General features: G+C 36.2%; 2 long non-coding RNA genes across 2 annotated transcripts in view; both read left to right on the forward strand.

Annotated features, from left to right (window-relative positions):
* Nucleotides 1-786: 786 nt before the first annotated feature.
* LOC109247180 (uncharacterized) lies at nt 787-3,947 on the forward strand. Its single transcript, XR_002071621.1, has 3 exons — nt 787-883; nt 2,282-2,378; nt 3,668-3,947. It is a non-coding gene; the product is annotated as an uncharacterized LOC109247180 (long non-coding RNA).
* A 2,512-nt stretch (nt 3,948-6,459) lies between these two features.
* The window catches only part of LOC109247141 (uncharacterized), a 28,964-nt gene continuing 18,964 nt past the window's right edge, over nt 6,460-16,459 (forward strand). The window contains exon 1 of the long non-coding RNA XR_002071601.2: nt 6,460-6,773. This is a non-coding gene — a long non-coding RNA (uncharacterized LOC109247141). The remainder of the gene's footprint in view (nt 6,774-16,459) is intronic.

Raw genomic sequence — 16,459 nt, forward strand, 5'->3', positions numbered from 1 at the left:
TAGAAGATAGGCACAAAAATGTAAAATACCTTCAAAGGAAGTCTTAATTCTTCACAAAAGGTTATCCGAATGATTTTCCTGAGTATTTCTATCTTTTAAAAAGGTACATATTATGTGGTAATTGTTCTTTTAACTACTGACACAATTAACGCCTAATGCATGAGAAATATAATTTATGGTTTTATTTGGCATGTACTTACGCACCTGCATAGCAATTACTGATGTGACATTTTTGTCTGCACTATAAAGCATTGCACATCCTCCCTTTCATCAGTTTAAAATTGAAGCAAAGAGGCTCGCTCCTTGGGGAGTACCTGCCCTGATCTTATCTGGTAGAATGAAAATATGATTGCCTTACTGACACTATAAATTATGCTTTCCCAACTCGAGGACCCTTCTGCAATAGTAATCTACACCATTAGTGTGACTTTTTTGCTCTATAGGAAGTTGTTTTACCTTTACAGTACTTAAATAGAAAATCTTTCTTTTTTTTTTTTCATCTCAAATTATATGGCAATTGAACACCACAAAGAAGTATTTCCTATGAAACACGCGATGTAACGTTTCTCTTTATTTTAATGATGAACATAAGGATCTGATTCAAATGGTAAGTATCAAAACTGTAAAGTTAAGTGAAACTATATCAATTTCTTCCTTTGAAATAAGTGGTTAAATGGCTCTCTTGGGTGAACTTTTTCTTTAACTTTTTCCATTTACAATGAATTGGAAACACAAATAGCCAATAACTGTCACTGCCTTGAAAGTGAAAGTGAAATCCTTGTTTGTGTGGTCTCTGTAGACATTTCATGCCAAAGGTGGTGATTTCTTCAAGGTTCTTGTTATACCCATAACCTCAAATGCTTTGGGATGAAACTCTGCTCAGGTATCTGTTTTTTTCTTTTTAACTGATAGCTTTCAACTTTTAAAATTATATATATATATATTTTTTTTTTTCTTTTTCTGTTTCTTGTCTTTCTGTAATGTCACTTGCTTTCCCTTCTATTCATTAATTTCTTTGGAACTAAAAGAGAAAAAAAGCATTTTTAAATTCACCTCAAAATACTTTCCCATCAAACTGCTCTTGAAAAACCTATTTTTCATGACACAATTGCAGAATAAACCTATGGTTAATACCTTATTTACACAAACTGAAGGCTGTTATATCTGTGTTTGGCGACCTTGAAACTATATTGTGCTCAGTGCCCTTTTTATAACCTTAATTACTGGGGAATACAGAGCTTTAAAGAAAGACTAACATTTCACTTTAACATCCACAATAATCTATTATAAAGCCAGCTAAGCCAGTCCCCAAATACAGAGAAATGTTATTACATGCTCAGCTAGCTGTCAAGGGGCCATGAGTCAGTGGCTTACAGTTATCAAAAGTAACAAGGTTGTTCAGAATTTCCTCCAACAAAGCCAGCCAGCTTATGGAAGGATTAAGCTCTCTTTGATTAGAACAACTGGAACATGTCCTACCCTTTTAATTAGCATTCCCTTTTGCTTGGTGGAGGCTGGTAATTTGACACTCACATTAGGCATCTCAAGATATGATTTGGTATTTTGTCCCACTCATGAGCATTAGAGCCATGGTATATACTTCTGCATCAACTAAATTCGAGCTGCAGAAGGATTTATGTTCAAAACCCTGTAAAATCCCAAGGGCACTATGCCTTTAATAGACAAAATGTAATAACACTCCAATATAATGTGTGGCAGGAGACGCGGTTAGCCTTTAGGCATAGTATATTACCCTAAGGCCATGCTCTTTTTGCTTTCTATCTTTGGGAACAAAAAGTTTTATGTCAGCTTTATTGATACTTCACAGGTTTACATTTTAATTCATACCTTAAGGCAATTCAGTGAGGGAAGACCTCTACGTATGCTGCTGGATTACTTAGTTGGTAAGTAAATATAATTTGTCAGTGACCACACTAAATGGAACAGAGTGGAGGCTTCTAGAATGAAAAAGGGAGACGGCATCTGCTGCCACTCCTCAAGGACACATGATCTGTCTGTAAATAAATTTAGGTGTAAATCTCTCCTTTCCCCAACTTCCAGGCTGACTCTACTTCCATTATTCTAGCATTTCTATGTTCCCTTATTTCCTCTACTTCCTTTTGATTTCCTTTTCCATTTTTCCTTATCTTATTTCTTTCCTCTGGTTCCTCTCTCACCCCCTTGCCACCCTTTAAGTAAGACTTGAATAATAATGTTCCTGTTGTGAAAACTGCCTAGTGTTTTGTTTGTTTGTTTGTTTGTTTTTCTGATTGTTACCCAGAGCAAAAATGGCAGAATTCAGAAGGAATTTGTGGAAGTGGAGCTTCTGTTACTCGTAATTGAAGAAAGAGTAATTCTCCCCATGTAATTGAGAAAGAGTAAGTAAAGTAAAAAAAAAAAAAAAAAAAAAAAAAAAAAAAAAGTAACTCAACTGGACAAAGACAGACAACCTAATTCAATTTTTTTTTTCATCTTTAGTACAGTCTTTTCTACAATTGAGTAGCTATTGCATCTCCTTTATGTCTAAGGGGACATTCGATGTTTTAATTCTAAGCTACCCAGTTTAGATTTAAACTTCAGAATATTCTTTTTCAAGTCATTTTCAGAGAATTATGACTAAAGATTCTTGTAAATTTTCATCCTTCAAAATGTATCTAAGTATTTCTGGTGTTTATACTTGAATAGTAATCATTTCAGTCAAGCATTTATGAGGCACCATGATTGAGAGAAGCACAGAAGATATTAGAGAAGCAAAATGAATTACTTGTCAATTGCAAGGGACAGATAGGACAAGGGTAATGTCTAATAAGAGGCATCTTACACAATTTGCAAATATGACCAGTTTATTTAGAAACCAGAGCCCTTCTTTATCGTTAGTTGTTTTTGTTGGGTTGTTTATGTCGTGAGGTGAGTTGGAGGGTACGTCAGGTGGGAAGAAGGAGCTCCATGAATTCTCCTAATTAAGGGTGAGTGGAATTGACTATTAGTACTTCTTTTTTCATTGTGAAGTAGAAGGTGAAAATCTTAAGTCAGAGTAGAGCAATGGGTTTGGAGATTTGATGAGAGCAGAGAGGTTTTGAAAAGGGTTTTGGATATAATGGCAAAGAAACTATGGAAGAGCTCCTGGGCCACACTGAGGGGCTAGTTTTTGAGTTGGGAGATCTCCCCCCACAGCTCTCAACTTACCCACTGTATAAAACAAAAGACTGATTGAAGATTAAAAAACTTCCAGGTTTATCCAGTAGAAGGAAATTTACCTGGGAGTTGATTAAATTAGAAATGGATCAGTTTAAGAAAATACTAGGAACAAACTCATTTTCCTATAATAAAGGCAACATCAAAAACTGTATTTTAATAGATAACCTACTTTTGATATTTGAGTAGTATATGGAGCATGATGTGTCCTCATCACAGGACAGGCATGTCTTTCTGCTGCTTTCTACCCTTTTTCCTTGGTCTTGAATTAGGGTTGACCTCAGAGAACCTTACAAATAATTCTTTGAAGTTACTAGTATATGGATTTCTCATATGTTTGTTTTGTTTTTAATTCCCACTGTAGAAAAAAAAATGGTATAAGTCACCTACCAACAACAGTTATTCTAAAAGTTATTATGTGGATTTAGAATCACTATATGTGTGATTTCTGAAATTATTTTACAACCTCTAGGGCCACACATCTTTGAAGAATATACAATATAAGTTCTAACATATGGAAGCATTTTCCCTGGGCCAAAAAAGAAAATAAAATGCTATAGAGGACAAAGTTATTTGTTTTACACTCTAACTCCCTTATGCAACATGTTAAGCCACTTACAATGGGAACAATGGGCCAGATTAATCCTACAGATTTCATTTGTTTGGTCAAAGTAGCATTTAAAACTTTTTCAATTGGAAAAGATTCTCAATGGGCATACACTTTCCAGTTTACACATTCTTCATCTCTGTTTATATCATTTTGCACTTCAGATTCACCCGATTTATATTGCTTGCCTCTGTAGATATTTGAAATCAGAAATACTGCATTCTTTCTCATTATGTCATAAGAGAATAATAGAATAACATTGGTGCTTTTAGCAATAGTAAGGATAGAAGAAAGCTGTTTTGTTTTAATTGAATAATAATACTGGTCATGGTTTAATAAGTACAGATGATTTACACACATTAAAAAAAAAAAGCCCAAAACATTCCTCACAATAACCATATAAGAAAGATGCTTTTATCTCTATTTCACAGGTGAAGAAATTGAAGTTCATTGGGGTTAGAACAACTTTCCACTGACATAGAGTTTATAAGGGACAGACCCGGATTTAAACACTTTGGAGTCTGTGTGCTTTTAGTGCTTATGACATTAATCTCATCTCTGTCACAAAACTTGGGTTTTTCAAAAGAAAATTTCTGCAATCTAATGAAAAGCACAGGCCCCAAGATTATTTTTTTTAACTTCTCATATAAGAGAAAATCAAGTCTTATGACATTCTAATAGACCTGAAAATGTTATCTTACTCAAATTTTCAGAAATCCATGGAACTTGAAGAGATTAAATAACTGGCTAAAATATATAGTACCTCAGGGTAGGAGAATTTGAACCTCAATGTAGCCAAGTTGCAAAATACACACCCCAATAAGTCCAGTAAGACAGGATAAAAGAAAGCTTACTTAGGCCTATCGTCATTAAAATAAGATGTTCCATTGGCAGGCCATCCATCAATCCACAAAGTTCCACTCTGGCCTTGTGGCATCTGTGGTACATGTATTAAGACTACAGATCAAGTGTTAATTACAGTTGGATGAAAGAAGAGGTATTAGCTAAATGTCAAATCCAACTAAAACTAACCTGTTAGAAGAAAACTGCTAATCTCATACTCATTGTGTATCTAGATAGTTTTAAGCTATCATTTTAGTTATTCTGTTAGTTTAAAAAGGCTTACCGAATCAGCAGCCTATAAGCTGACTAAGCTTAGTCTCGATGCTAGCTCAGGAAGGTCAGACATTTTGGAAGATCACATTATACGGAGACTCTACAATTTTGTTTCAGAAATTTATTTCCCAGGTGCCATTGAAAATAATTCTGTTCAATTGTTTATGAAGATGTCACTGACGAAAAAATGCAATCAGCTTCTTTTTCAAGTTTCAGTTTTTTCTTCTTCACTTGTTCACAACAATTGCATTAGGCAAAACGTACTTTGTTCAAATTTTTTCTTGAGTTTGCATTTGCCTGTTATCTGGGCTCAGAAAATACAATTCTCTGTCTTTATGTTTCAGGCAGGTCTGGCTTTCTTTGTCCATTTCCTGAAAATGGACATCATTAATATATGAAAGATTTATTTTATGAAATTTTAGATTGTTTATGAAACCATAATTATTGTTTTCTGATAGAACTTGATTGCAGTTCTGGTTTAGCCACTTTTTAGATTATGTGATCGTCGACAAACAGTTAACATTTCTTGGTCTTTGGACCCAAAACTGCAAAAAATAAACATGGAATATTGTGAGAGTAAATAAGATAATGAATATTAAGTCAGTAGCATAGTTGCCAGACTATATTAATAACTCAAAATAGTATCATTTCCCTATTGGCAAACTTTGCCTTCTTCACAAGGGCAAATTAAAGGTCAAGTTAGACGGTAAGAACTCATGTCCCTTCAGAAAGATGTGAAATAGGATGGAAAGGGTAGCCAACTGAATTAAAAAAAAAAAAAAAAAAAAGAAGAGAAACTAATTATTGAGTACCAACTACGTGTACCGATTCTGGAGCTATACGCCCATTTCGTAATCTAATCACAAGAAGGCTGTGGGGTACAACTATCATCCACAGTATACAGAGGATAAAGCTGAAACCTTCATCTCACACATGAAATTGGGAAATTTAAGCTGCAGAATTCTTAAGTCTGTGCACTTTCAGCAAAAATAGAGTTCTTTTCCTTGTCCTTCCAGATTCATAAAGATCTTCTCAGGGGCGCCTGGGTGGCTCAGTCGGTTAAGCGTCCGACTTCAGCTCAGGTCACGATCTCACGGTCCGTGAGTTCGAGCCTCGCGTCGGGCTCTGGGCTGATGTCTCAGAGCCTGGAGCCTGCTTCTGATTCTGTGTCTCTCTCTCTCTCTCTGCCCCTCCCTTGTTCACGCTCTGTCTCTCTCTGTCTCAAAAATAAGTAAACGTTAAAAAAATTTTTTTTAAATAAAAAAAATTAAAAAAAGATCTTCTCAATGAAAGAATGGTTGTAAAAAGAGAAAAAAGCATTTCTGTACCCCATTCCCCCCCATACAGGAATAACATCCTCTTTGCTTATTCTTTTCAAAAAACTAGAGCATTCTTCTGCTTATTTATACATATATCATCAATCTAGATATGACTTTTCATTAATAGCTACTAATAGAATGACTCTCCTTAGCAGAAGTCTTTTAAGAAACTAATGCTACTTTAAACAGCGGAAAAGAAGTAAATGTTCCTACAAGAAGGAAGCTAAAGTTTAAGTGTTTCTTACAACCGTCACCTCTAGGATGTATCTTTAAGAACTATAAAAGTCAGCGAAACATATTCAGCCTTGACACTGCATAAAATCAAAGACATGATATCAGCTACATCATGTAAACAGTTGGGATGTTGTCACTCCCATTCTTAACAGATTGAAAAACGAACACTTTCTCCTTGACCCATATGAAAATTGAGGTTGCAGAGCAAACTGACACCCTGAAATTTGGAGAGACAGGCAAATCTTTGAAGTCACTGTCAAGATCTGCCTACCAGGAGTAGAAGCTGCTGAAGTCATGAACTGGTAAGAATGCTCAACGTTGATTTTCCATAAATGCACGAGGCTGAGTGCTTGACATTAGTTGAAGAGTGAGAAAATCCTGGGACTGCTTTGTGGGAGGTAACACACTCAAGAAACCAACCCGGTTCTCATGTACATGTTTTCCAACAGGAGGGTAAGAGTAATCATTGTGAAATATACCCTGAGCCCTCTCTCTAACAAAGGAGTCCTCTGCAAAGGAAAGAAGATTGCCTGAATAGGCATGAAAATTAAATGTAGTGTTGTGTCCTTCATCCTAGAAAAAAAAAAGGAGGTTAGAGCAAAACTAAAAATATCTGAATTAAGTAGTGACTTTAGTTAATGTGTAGTATCAATATTGGTTCATTAATTATGAGAAATGTACCATCTATACGATACTAATATAAATGTTAGTAATGGGGAAACTGAGTGTGGAGTACATGACATTTCTTTGTACCATCTTTGCAATTTTTCCATAAGTCCACAGCTATTCTAAAATAAAACATTTATGTAAAAAATCATTAAAGAAACATCAGGAACAGAAGTCAGATCTAGGTGGCTCAGAGGCCATGATAGTATTGTTTTCCTGAAGGAACTGCTTAATTTCTTTATAGATCCAAGCCCTTAACTCTTTAATAGTGGATGGTTTATTTTCTCCTTTATCTAAGAAAACTCCAGTAGTAAGAGAGAGAGAATGAAGAATATTTTCTCTTTCTCTCTTTCTTTCTCTCTCCCTTTTTTTAATTTTTTTTAAATTAATTTCATGTTGTAAAGACACTGGAATATTCGAAGCACTGACCATGTCTATCCATTCCATTGTTGCACCTTTGAGGTCAAGCAGAATGCTTCCTGCATGACAAGTATCCAAGCTTTCCTCAAATATTTGTTCCATGAAAAACTAAGTAATTATTGTTATTGTTTTATTTTTTAACGTTTATTCATTTTTTGAGAGACAGAGAGATGAAGAGAGAGGCGGGGGAGGGGCAGACAGAGAGAGGGATACACAGAATTAGAAGCAGGCTCCAGGGTCTGGCTTTCGGCACAGAGCCTGACGCAGCCTCGAACCCAGGAACTGAGAGATCATGACCTGAGCGAAGTTGGATGCTTAACCAACTAAGCTACCCAGGTACCCCAAAAACTAAGTACTTATTAACAAAATTAATAAAAACTAAAAAACTGAGGGTGACTATCTCTACAATAAGTGCATTGAATCTATAAAACGCATACTTTCTCCAGATAATTGTATTTGTCTTTAGGTACTTCCTTTTTCCCCCTGTTCTTTCTTTTCTTTCTTTCTTTCTTTCTTTCTTTCTTTCTTTCTTTCTTTCTTTCCTTTTTTTTATGTTCACTTATTTTTGAGAGAGAGAGAGAGAGAGAGAGTAGGGGAAGGGGCAGAGAGAGGGAGACACAGAATCCGAAGCAGGCTCCATGCTCTGAGCTGTCAGCACAGAGCCCAACGTGGAGCTCTAACCCAAACTGTGAGATCATGACTAGTTTCATAACTAGTTACTGAAAGAATCTAAACTAGAATCGAGATATATTGACATTCAGAGATTTCCCCAGTTCTTTAACAGTATTTCTTCTTTAGAATTAGTTATATTGTATAATAAGAAAGTGGTGGTATCTAATGAAATATTTTGATATAAATTATTACGTGATAAAATAATTCAGGTATAGCTCTTGGAAAGAGACCTCAACTGACACCAGAGGCAGTTTTTAATGATATAGGACACTGATGCTAATATTGAAACATAATTATCATCAGGAGGGATATAGAAATATTTTTCTCCTAAAATCTTTAAAAGAAAGATATCTTTTGCTTGTAGCATGATTTAGGTAAAATCATTAATATGAGTATATTGTTTGTACTTTTGTTAAAGAGAAATAAATATTATATATTTTCTGATAGAAAGTAATAAGCATTAATCATAATAATTTTAGCAGTTCAAAAAAGTGACAAACATTGAAAAATGTTTTATTAGAAACGTTTCAATTGTCTACTATACAGTATGGTATGTTCTGGCATGGAGTTAATACTAATTATTTTAGAAAAATATAAAATCCTGAGTCAAAATGAAGTAGATTGTTATAAATGAATACTGGGGATCTAAATACTTTATGGCATTAAATGCTTAATCTAAAATATCAGTTGAATTTACCTAAATGTTATCTGTAATATTTGTGTCTCCTGAGAATCTCCTGTTATTGCCAGAAATTACAAAAGGGTGTAAATAAGGTGACTTTGTTTTGATGTTTTAGTCTGTGATATTTCACCTCTCAAGGCTAATGTTTTCTATCACTGTATTTAGTCATTCAGTAGCTATTAATTATGTCCCTACAACATACCACGTAATGGGGATACAAAAGTAAAAATAACTGGCAGATATCACTGACCTCATGAATTTTAAAAGCTATGATAAGGACAAACAACAAACAATATAAAAATTTTAAATATATAGAATGTTAGATGCTGATATGTGCTAAGAAGGAAAAATAATGCAGGAAGGAGAACTGAAATTTTAGACAAGGACCCCACAGTAGCTCTGTATGAGAAAGTGCCCTTTATAAGGAACTAATATGGAGATGAACAACTGAGGAGAAGAGAAGAGAGAAGAAGAAAGAGAAGAAGGGAGAGGAGGAAGCAAAAGAGAGGAGAGGGGAGGGGAGGGGAGGGAAGGGGAGGGAAGGGAAGGGGAGAGGTATGAAAGAAACTCTCAGTGGTTGGAGTGTGCATGGCTTATTTGATATACTATGAAATAATCACAGTTTAGGGGAGTAAGCAAGAGAGACAGCAGTAGGAGATGGGATCTCAGAAGTAAGAGGCAGCAGGAAAATCATGTAGGTACTCCAAAGTCATTGAAGAAATCTGTTCCTTCCTTTGAGTGATGTGGGAAGATGTAGGATGGTTTTTAGCAGAGACATAACATTAGCTATCTTATATTTAAATAGTAGCACAGTGTCTGCCATTTTTAGAGGACACTGAAAAAGCCAGAAGATGAAAGACAATTTAGAAGGCTATTTCAGTAATCCACATAAGAGAAGTTGTTAGCTTGGATCAGAATATTGGCAGTTGTAATGTGAAAAGTGAGCTTATTCATTTGAAGTTCATTTGAAGAACTGTTAAGTGCTATCAGTTCCTGGGTTTGAGGAGCAAGTAAAAGGTGAGTCAAAAATGACTTAAATAGGGGCACCTGCATAGCTCAGTCAGCTGGGCTCAGGTCATGGTCTCACAGTTTGTGGGTTCAAGCCCCGCATTGGGCTCTGTGTGTGCTGACAGCTCAGAGCCTGGAGCCTGCTTCAGATTCTGTGTCTCCTCCTCTCTCTGCCCCTCCCATGCTCATGCTTTATCTTTCACTGTCTCTCAATAATAATAAACGTTTAAAAACATTCAAAAATGACTTAAATATTTTGGCCTACATAACTGGAAAAATAAAGTTGCCATTAGCTAAGATGTAGACTATTAGGAGGTAAGAAGAAATTAAGAATGAATATTAGAACTCAGCTTTGGACATGTTACAGTTAGCATAATTATTACACTTCTGAGTACAGGTATTAAGTAAAAAGTTTAATATATGGATTTGAAGTACAGAGTAGAGGACTGGAATAGAAATATAAATTAGAAATCAGCATATAGGTATTTTTTAAAACTGCAAAATTGGGTGAAATTACCCAAAGAGTTATATTAATATTTAAGATGAAATTCAAAGAGTAAGTCTTAGAGAAATTTAAATTGTAGATGTTGCGGTGACGGGAAGTAAGCAGCAAGAGTAAGGTTGATGGAAAACAGGTGAGTGAGATCCCCTGGAAGTAAGTGGAAAAATTATTTAAGGGAAGAGAGAGTGATCCTCTTTGTCAAAGGCTACTACTCATAGGTCAAGAAAGATAAGGGCTGAGAAATGAAAATTGGATTTAGAATCTATTAGTGAGGTCTTTGGTAACTTCAATAAGAACAGTTTCTTTGTAGTGATATGGGGGTGGGGGTGGGAACCTTATTGGAATGGGTTCATTAGAAAAAAGAGAAGAAAGAAATTAGAAGTACCAAGTAGAGACAATTCTTTCAAGGGTGTTCATAGTAAAAGGAAAGAAAATGGCATAGTAACTATAACAGAAAATGGGCTAAGATAAAGTTTGTCATTTTTGTATTTTTTTCATGGGAGAAATAAATAACATATATGGATACTATATTCATTTCCTCTAGCTTCTGAGACAAATAGTCACAAACAGGGTGGTCTAAAACATACAGAAATTTGTCCTCTCGTGGTTCTGGAGGCCAGAAGTCTGAAATCAAGGTGTTAACAGAACTGTACTACCTTGGGAGGTTCTGGGGAAAATCCTTCCCCCACTTCTTCCAGCTTTTGGTGGCTCTAGGTTTTCCTTGGCCTCCTTGGCTCTGTTACTCCAATCTCTGCCTCCCTGGTCATATTGCCTGTTCCCATTCCTGTATCTACATCCTGCCTTCAGAAAACTTGCCATTGGATTTAGGGCATATCTGGTGAACCCATGATGCTTTCAGGTGAAGATCCCCAACTTAATTACATCAGCTTAGATTCTTTTTCCAAATAAAGTAACATTTTCAGTGTCTGGGTATTAGGATATGGACATATCTGTCTGGATGGCATCCTTCAACCCACAACAGATACTGATGGAAATGGTGCATCAGGGAGGGAAAAACTGCTGATGCAGGAGATATCTGCTAAAAATTGATATTCTTGAGGAAGTAAGAGGAGATGAGAATTAGTGCATGAGTTGAGTACATGATAGTCCTCCCATTTTAATGGGAAAAATCCTAAGATATACTGGTGGATAGATAAGTAGATGGGGTGATAGCTTGTAGAACTCCTCTGAGTTCTTCAAAGCCATTGTCTTAGGTTTGTTTGTTTGTTTGTTGTTTTCCAGAAGAAGACTTGAGCTGAAGATTTTTGTGAAAGCAACTTATTAAGGAAGTATTCTCAGGAGAGACCATTAAGAGATAGCTGGGAGGAGGCCAGGGAAAGAGCGAAAGTAAAAAAAAAAAAAAAAAGAATCAATCAGGTATAGTCCCATAAATATTCAGCCCGATCTTGTAGGGGAATTCTGGAGTGTAAATTAGGCCTAAGACTTGTCCTGATCAAAGGCAAGTGAGCTGGACTTTCATACAACAGTATTCAGCAGTCATTGTTTAAATGATTTCCAAGGGTGGCAAATTCCCAGTACTTTTGTTACAAAACAGGCTCCATTATTCTCAGGTAGTCCTCTGGGAAAAAAAAAAACAAAAAAACAAAAAAAAAAAAACAGGTGCTTGTTGTGTGACATGAAAGCCTTCTGAAGTTAAGGGCCTACAAACAAACAAAATGGATCAGAATGTTTCTCAGAGAAGCATGACATTGTTCAATATAATCATTGATTGAGAAAGAAGGTATTGGAAATTGAGAAAAGAGAAGAAAGAATGAAAGAGTTGTCTCAGTGGGTAGGTGTGAAACTGGACTAGGACTAGAGACCCTTGGAGAGACCTAAAGACATGCTACATTCAAAGTGAGACCACTCATCACAGTGTGAATTTCCTCAACCACATTCAGCATGGAGTACGGAGAAAGATGGATTTAGCTAGGGTTGTGGTTTCACCAAAAGAGGATGACAAAGACAGAGAGGAGTGATGAAGTGGGTAGTATATGCGAAAGAGATTTACTGTGGAATTTAAGTTGGGTAAAGTGAGAAGACAGGCCATGTGGAGAATGAGGCATCATGATTAAGTTAGATAAGTTGACTGAAAGTGGGTTCAAAGTTGTTGGTGTTGGAGTGTTAGTGGAAATAATCTAGAAAGACATGAAATGGCAACAGAAGAGCTGAATATTTTAAACTGTGCTTAGAAAGGTATTGAGGGGCGCCAGGGTGGCTCGGTCAGTTAAGTGTCTGACTCTTGATTTTGGCTCAGGTCATGATCTCACAGTTTGTAAGACTGAGCCCCATGTGGGGGTCTGCTCTGACAGGACAGAGCCTGCTTAGGATTCTCCCTCTCCCTTCCCCTCCCCTGCTGTCTCTCTCTATCTCTCTCTCTCTCTCAAAATAAATAAATAAACATTAAAAAAGATATTAAGATAATGGTAAGACAGAGTCAGAGACAGGATCAAAGAAAGAAATGGCTGAGATAGAATGGAAAACAGAGTAAAAAAAAGACAGAAGATCAAGAAATCGGGTTGTGAAGACATCAACAGGAAGATGTATGTGGATTGAAATCACCATATATTATATAATAAGAGTAGTATTGGAGAATATGACGTTAAGCCTGGAGCTAAAATCTAGGAACGTGAGGCGGTAACTCAGTTAGCTATTCAAGAAGCTGTAATGGGAGGTGTAGTTTGATTATTTGAGGTTTAGGCTGGATATTCTGAGGAAGCAAAAGCCAAAATATTCTAGATGCTATAATGGAGAATAAGAACCGTAATTACTTGACCTGCAACCTAGCCGTGTGAGAGCTTTGGGAGAGTAATAAATTCTATCTTGGATAGGCTTGAGGACAAACAGCAGCATCAGAGGGAGCCAAACTTCAGTTACTCCAAGAAGAAAAAGAGAAGGAAGAGAAGAAAAGAGGCGTTTGGTGACGATTTGCTTCGAGTTTCAGAGAATATAGTGAGCGTTTTAGGAGATCAGAGGAGCATTTGTATAGAAATAGTAGAATTAAGGTCTGGGAGATGAAGGGAAATCTGAGGGTCTTGAGCTACTTGTGTGATGGTCATAAACAAGGAGGAGCGGCATGATTAGACAAAAGGGACACAGACAGTGATGAAGGGAGTATGAATGCTGAGTTGGGGAAGGCTCTTAGAATAAGTAAGAGATACAGGCTTCCACTTGGCTTCTGCTAATGTTGATGTAGACAGATGTGCAAAGGAAGTATTGATTTTGCAGAGAGGTGACCCCATCTAGCATGAGGGGTCCTTTTTGATGCCTGGTGACCATGGCCTGCAGAGAGGGCTCTTACTCTGAACACTAACTCTCTCTTGGACTTGGCCATCATCTATAATGTGGAAAAATTGGATCAGATTCAACCACAGAAACTTTTTTTTCCTGAGAAAATGGCACATTCTTTAATACGTCATTACAAGAGGCTACTTAAATTTTATTCTTGCTAACCAATTTCATATATGTATATGTATATATATATATATACATATATTTATACTTAAAATATATATATTACCATGAAATTGATTGATTGTATATACTGACATTTCCAAATCCTGATTCTGAGTGTTTCTTCTATAACTAGAACATTACCCAACGTCATTAATTCCTGTAAGTACTGTAATTTGAGGAAATCATCATCTTTTCTGCTTGCTCTATTAATTTTGATTCCTCAAGTGTTAGTTCTTGTGTTGGTTGAGTTGTTTCTCAGTGCTGGCTATTGGGTATTCTCATTTTCCTAGGTGAGATTTCCATTTATTAGACTGCCTTGCCTGTAGTATCCTTTACACAGCTTGCTTGCAGGAAAAGACCTGGCAGCAGGAACTATAGCTTTTGCTTGATCTGTTTTCCAGGAAAGTGACAGAGGGGTGGGAGAGGCAGTGGGCACCGCAGGTAAGGACCAAATCTTCTGGGAGTGAGTACCCCATTTCTGCTCAAATTCCTTAACCCTGTTCTTTTGCCTGTAGGTGTCTGCCTCCATGGCTATTGCCTGACACAAGTCAGCAATGGACAGGGGAGATTTTTCCTGGCCACCTCTGTGGGCGTAATCAAACTAATGACAGCTTTGGCTGCCACTGCATCACCTCCTGTCTTCTCTGCAGTTTCTCTCCACTAGCCTTTACTTACAGAAGTAATACACTGGCACACATTTTAAGCTTTGGATTTCTTCTTCATATTAATTTTGCCTATTTTCTCTGTATGAATGATCATGCATAGTTTATGAGACACTAACTTCTCTTCTTGTTTCCCAACACACTTCGGTGTTTTTGAATTTTTTAAAATTATTTTTAGAAATTTGGTGTTGGGTAGGCAGGCTTAACAAGTGCTTGCTTAATCTTTGCATACAGTTGGAGATTGTCTTTCAAGAAAAAGGGTGAGCACTTTTGTGAAGCTAGAAAGGGGAAAGGTTTTCGATACAGGGAGAAATTCTGTAAGTGATGTGCACAATTTGAGCTGTTCATACAGATTTGGAGGGATTGCTATCATAACTAATTATAAACAGAGCTTTGTAGACATCACTGTCTAACAGCCTCTACCAATATTCTTTGTAGTATAATTTAGCAGAATTTCCCTTTTCTGTAAATATTTATTAAACAAATGCAGGATAGATAAGAAAGAAGGCATTTGTGATCATTGCCAGCCACTATATAAGTTGCTGAGGCCATACTGAATAAAAGAAAATTGTGGTCTTTATTTTAAGTAGTTATTTTATTTTAGAAAATTTGTTTTTATTATTTTTAGAGAGATAGAGAGAAAGCAGGGGAGGGACAGAGAGGTAGACAGAATTTTAAGCAGGCTATGCACCATCAGCACAGAGCAGGGCTCCAACTCATGAACCATGAGATCATGACCTGAGCCAAAATCAAGAGTTGAATGCTTTAACCAACTGAGCCACCCAGGTGCCCCTTAAGTAGTTGTTTTAAAAATATAAGTAATAGTAGTAAAATGTAAAATTATAGATTCAACTCTTTGTTTCTTAACCAGTATGGAGATGTGATGAAAAGCAGACTGTTCAACATTGTATGCCGTATTAATCTTAGGAAATGATTTTATTGCATAAAAGTCACACTGGGGTATGTTTCTGGTGTCTGTTACCCATCAAGGAACAGCAACAACAACAACAAAATAAGTCAGAGAAGCAAGTATATTTAAGGAGCTGTCATATGGAATAGAATTTTTAAAAAGTGGTCACCTTTCCCTAAAATAGAAGCAGACTTGAGAAAAGGATATCTCTAAGGTTTATCTGTTTATTTGCAGTGTTCTTAGAAGTCCAGACCACTTACATTCCAGAGAAGGTAATAAATATTAGATTGAAGAAGTCAACCATAGAAGTGAATGTTGTGGAGGTCAGAGCCAAGCGGAAAGGGTCTAAGTGGGAAGAACAGGATGAGAAGAAAGAAGAGAAAAAAAAAATTGACTGAGCACATAGTTTGTGACATGGCACTTACATATATTTTCTCATATAATTTGCACAGCATCCCTGAATAGCAGATACAACTGTTATGAGTTTGTCTTTCTAGCAATATCTCTCATTTGGCAGGCCACTTTTTAATGTTGATGACAGCTTTTCCTATATGAAGAGAAGGTATAGGGATTTTGAAAAATTCTATGACAGCAAGAAAAATTGCTTCTTTTAAAAGCTATCTACATTTTGAGCTGGTTGGCTTAGGGAAAAAATACTTCTGTGGGAGAATGTCTCTTTTTGCCTCAGAAAAATATTAATGGTTCTATTTATTTAACAAAGGCATGGTTGTGAGAACAAAGGGTAGATGGAAAATGTGTAAGCAAAAATAAGAGTTAAAATAATTTGCAAAATATGGTTACATGAGTTTTGGAAGTAGCTGCTGGTGTTGTAAGGAGGTGTAAGAAGGTAAAAAAGAGAAAGGTCCTAAAAATATGAGGGGGAACCAGGGTTCAAGAAATTCTATATTGAATTGAGAGCCTTATTTTATGGAATAATGTTATCTAATATTAAATTCTCCCATTTCATGTATTTACTATAGTTACTTTCCAGGGCATATTCTAGTTGGATG

This window comes from Panthera pardus, unplaced genomic scaffold (genome assembly GCF_024362965.1).
Source record: "Panthera pardus isolate Hobbes unplaced genomic scaffold, ASM2436296v1 HiC_scaffold_1, whole genome shotgun sequence".
NCBI classification, from domain to species: Eukaryota; Metazoa; Chordata; class Mammalia; order Carnivora; family Felidae; genus Panthera; species Panthera pardus.